Source organism: Oryx dammah, unplaced genomic scaffold (genome assembly GCF_014754425.2).
Source record: "Oryx dammah isolate SB20612 unplaced genomic scaffold, SCBI_Odam_1.1 HiC_scaffold_26, whole genome shotgun sequence".
NCBI classification, from domain to species: Eukaryota; Metazoa; Chordata; class Mammalia; order Artiodactyla; family Bovidae; genus Oryx; species Oryx dammah.
The window spans coordinates 57,244,039-57,249,138 of record NW_024070210.1 but is presented as its reverse complement, the minus strand read 5'-3'; positions in this window follow the sequence as shown (position 1 = coordinate 57,249,138).

The following is a 5,100-nucleotide window of genomic DNA, read 5'->3' as shown; positions in this document are numbered from 1 at the left end:
CATTGCGCGAGCTTCCCTTGTTTTGGAGCATGAGATTTAGGGCACATGGGCTCAGTAGTTGGGGCTCCCAGGCTCTAGAGCACAGGCTCAATAGTTGTGGTACATGGGTGGCATGTGGGGTCTTCCTGGATCATGGGCTGAACCCAAGTCTCCTGCATTGGCAGGCAGATTCTTTACCACTGAGCCACTAGGGAAGCCCCCATAGCAGCTTTATTTGTTAACAGCCAAAACATGCAAACAACCCAAATGTTCAGCAAGAGGTGAATGGTAAACAGACTGTTGTATAGCCATGAAATTGATTACTACTCAGCAACAAAAATGAATCTATTAAGTTATACAACAATATGGATGAATCTCAAAGTAATTATGCTGACTGAAGGAAGACAAAAGTGTATACATTGTATGACTCTATTTACACAAGATTCCAGAAAATGCAAACTAATCTATAGTGACTGAAAGCAGTTCAGTGGTTCCCTAGGGTGTGGGTCTGGGAGGAGCTGAAAGGCTTAAGAAGGGGTGGGGGGAGGAAACCACAGATGTATACCTTTGGCAAAGCTTATCAAATTGCACACTTTACAAGCATGCTGCTCAGTCCTGTCCAACCCTTTAACTCCAGGCTCCAAGCCATGGGGCTGCAAAAAGTCCAACACAACTGAACAACTAACACGTTCACTTTTTCTCCCCTGCATTACGAGGTGGATTCTTAACCACTGGACCACCAGGGAAGTTCCTTATCAAGTTTTCAAAAGTTAAGTTTAATTGCCAGGTTTGTAAGGCCTGAAGGTGAAGAGCAAGGAATCTGAGGTGAGAGACTCTTGGGTTCCAGCCCAGCCTACTTTCTTGCTCCATGATCTTGGGACTGCTTCTGGGCCTCTCTGAACTGTAGCTTCCCCATCTGGAAGATAGAGAGTCATTCCAACCTCATGAGCTAAAATGTTGTAAAGGGAGATGGTTCTGGTAGAGATGGACAGGCTCAGGCCCAACCAAATTTACTCCATCTAGCCCTGAACTGAAACTAATTTACTTCAAAACACTGATAAACAAACAGACACATAAATACATAATTATATAACTTTGCTGCTGCTGCTGTCTGTTAAGTTGCTTCAGTCGTGTCCGGCTCTGCAACCCCATAGATGGCAGCCCACCAGGTTCCCCCGTCCCTGGGATTCTCCAGGCAAGAACACTGGAGTGGCTTGCCATTTCCTTCTCCAATGCAGGAAAGTGAAGTCACTCAGTTGTGTCTGACTCTTCGAGACCCCATGGACTGCAGCCCACCAGGCTCCTCCGTCCATGGGGTTTTCCAGGCAAGAGTAATGGAGTGGGTTGCCATTGAATCTCCTTGACAGATGGTTAAATCTTTTTGATGCCTGCTTAAGTTTATGTATTTGTCTGGAATGTTCTTCCAGGAAGTCCATGTGTGAGCCTCAGTGAGCCCCCAGACCCCCACACCGTGGGTGTGTGTGCTGTGCTAAGCCACTTCGGTCGTGTCTGACTCTTGGCGACCCTATGGACTGTAGCCCACCAGCCTCCTGCATGCATGGGATTTCCCAGGCAAGAATACTGGAGTGGGTTGCCATTTCCTTCTCCAGGGGATCTTCTCAACCCAGGGATCAAACCCCGGTCTCCTACAATGCAGGCAGATTCTTTACTGACAGGGGAAGAGGAGCTAAACCGCCTGCTTTCTGAGTCTTTCACATGCCAATGCACTTTGTGAAGCTCCTAGAGACTGTCTGGGGTGGGAGGGGAGCAATGGAGAATCCCACACTCTCTTTTGAAATGACCTACAGACATCTCCCCTCTGAGAAGGTGGCCACTGCCTGCCATTCACTGTGGGCAGTCTTTTCCCTAATCTCTTCCCTGCTCCAGCCTCCCATTTCCAACTGCCTGAGAGACAAATATCCTAGCACATCTGACTTTCTTCTGTGTCCTGCCGCCAGTGTTCTCTGCCCAGGCTCCGTGTGTCATTGTCCCCCACCATCTCCCTCCTACAAAGCTCAGGGAGGCCCAGTACTTGGGCCTTTCTCCACCCCTAAAGCCCTGCTGTCGTCACCCCTGATGGCCCTTGGTCTAGCTCCACCAGGCAGGGCCTCAACCACTTGTGGACCCAATCGCCTTTCTTTGCTCCTGAGAGGTCTTCTCTGTTCACCTGACACTCCAGGCCTTGCACATGCTGAGTTTTCCACACCCATGTCCTTCCCTCTGGGATTCCCTGTTGGCTCAGATGGTAAAGAATCTGCCAGTGAAGGCCAGTGTGACTGCAGCACACGAGGGGGCACAGGTGCCCAGGGCTAATCACCTAGGGCCCTGGAGACAGAATGAAGTCATTCTGCAGTGCCATAAGGCCAGCTTATGTGGTCAAGAGCGGTAAAGAATCTGCCTGCAATGCAGGAGACCCAGATTAGATCCCTGGATCAGGAAGATCTACTGGAGAAGGAAATGGCAACCCACTTCACTGTTCTTGCCTGAAGAATCCCATGGACAGAGAAGCCTAGTGCTCTGCCAGGAATGCCCACAACTATCCATCATCAGGGTCCACTGCAGTGCTGGGCATCCAGGGAGTCCAGCGGCCTTCCCAGCTGACCCGGCTGAAGGGTGCAAGTGGCCTCTTGCTCCCACAAAGGGGAGCAAGAATAGTTCTTTGTACTTGAGGCTTTTTCATCACTGGTGGGGTCCAATGCACTTTTTTTTTTTGAAGTTTAGTTGATGTATAATATTACATAATTTCCAGGTGTACAACATAGTGGTTCACAACTTTCTAATGTGGTCTTTGGTATGCAGTAGGTGCTCATAAATGTCTACAGCTGGAAAGAATGAGGCTAATCCAATGTCTTTGTTTTACACTGGAGGCACAGAGTTTTGCTCGACCCACCACTGCCACCAGGAATTGGACTTAGGGGGTCTCCTCCAAGGTCCTGCCCCAAGCTAGACTTTTCTTGCCATTGACTTTGGGAAGGAACTCATCCAGGGGCCAAGTGGGCCACATTTGGGTGGGGGGGTGGCGGTGGCAGGTAGACAACCATCTAGAGCTCACACTACAGACGCTGGCAGAGAGACTGTGTGGCTTCTCGTCAGCCAGCCCCTTGACCACTGTCCCAGACTGTGCTGTCCACCCCCAGAAGTCCCTGGTCCCCACTCCACCTCTCAGAGCCCTCCCCCTGAACTTCCCCCAACTGGTCACTATCTGAGGCAGAAGAGGCCTTAGGAATTATCCATCCAGAGGTCCCAAAAGGTCTCAGAGGTCCTTAATCACCCACTAACTGTGTGTACAACTCTGTGTCTGAGTGTGTATAAATTTCTGGAGCAAACATCCAGAGATACCAGCTGAGACTTAAAGGGCATCCAAGACTCAAATGAGACAAAAAACAATGATTTGTTGAGCCTCTCATTATAAAAGTGTTAATATACTTAAGGCTCTTAACAACTGTGTGCTCAGTTGCTCAAACATGCCCAACTCTTTGGGACTCCATGGACTGTAGCCCACCAGGCTCCTCTGTCCGTGGGGTTCTCCAGGCAAGAACAGTGAAGTGAGTTGCCATTTCCTTCTCCAGTGGATCTTCCTGACCCAGGAATCAAACCTAGCTCTCCTGCGTTGCAGGCAGATTCTTCACCACTCTTACCAGCTGACCTTATGGCACTGCAGAATGACTTCACTCTGTCTCCAGGGCCCTAAGTGATTAGCCCTGGGCACCTGTACCACCTCATGTGTTCCAGTGACACTGGCCTTCTTCTTGTCTGTCAAATACACAAATCTTTCTACCTTAGGACCTTGTGATGGTTTACCTGGCCCTTTCCCATCATTCAGGTCCCAACTCAGATATCACCACCCAATCGAGATTCTGGACCCAGGGCTTCCCTGGTGGTCCAGTGGTTAGGGATCTCCCTTGCAATGCAAGGGACGAGGGTTCGATCCCTCGTCTAGGAAGATCCCACATGCAGAAGAACAGCTAAGCCCCTGGCCCACAACTACTGAGCCCACATGCTCTGAAGCCTGAAAACCACAACTAGAGAGTCCAAGGGCTGCAACGTGGAATGCAGATCATGTGTGTAGCAACCAAGAACTGATGCAGCCAAGTAAATAAATATTGAAAAAAAATCTTGGACCCAAGTCACTGTTTATCCTTACAGGGCTCTTACCATCGTGTGAAATACTTTTCTCACTTGCCTCCTGTATAAAACTATGTAAGGCAGAATGTGAGGGTTAGATGAGAAGGCCCTAACCTTTTGGGCTGAACATTTCATGATTTGAAAGCATTTGCCAGGGGCCTGCCATTGGTAGGTTTGGTGGGGAATAGGTTATATTCGGGGCTTCCCTGGTGGCTTAGATGCTAAAGAATCTGCCTGCCATTCGGGAGACCTGGGTTTGATCCCTGGGTCAGGCAGATTCCCTGGAGAAGAAAATGGCAACCCACTCTAGTACTCTTGCCTGGAGAATCCCATGGACAGAGAAGCCTGGCAGGCTACAGTCCACGGGGTCACAAAAAGTCAGACACAACTGAGAGACTAACACTTTTCACTTTCACAGGTTATATTTGACTATGAGCCTCAATCCCAGCCTAGGCTCTAGGCACTGGTGGGGAAGTCTCTACTAAGGGATGAGAGAAGGAAGAGGCGGAGCCAGAGGAGGAGGGGAGACCCAGGATCAGGCAAGCAGGGGTGGCCCTCAGGGCCAGGGAGGAAGTGCCTGCAAAAGGGAGGCAGACAGAGAAGAAGGAGCAGCTCCACCAGAGGCATGGGTTTGCAGTTAAGGAGAGGGCTTCTTTCACGTTTTAACCAATAAGCTTCAGAGTTGTCAGAAATTTGTGTAACAAGTATGCAAGGAAAAATTAAAATGTACATAGTCTTTGACCCAGCAATTCCACTCGTAGGAATTTCTCCACAGATACAGGCATGTATGAAATGACTCATGTACAAGGCAATTCACAGCCACCTTGTTTAAAACAGCGAAAGACTGGAAACAATCTAAATGTCCATGAGGATTTCCTTGGTGGTCCAGTGGTTAAGAATCTGCCTGCCAACGCAGCGGGTACGGGTCTGATCCCTGGTCGGGAAACTAAGACCCCATTTGCTGTGCTGCAACTAAGCCCATGTGCCCCAACTTCT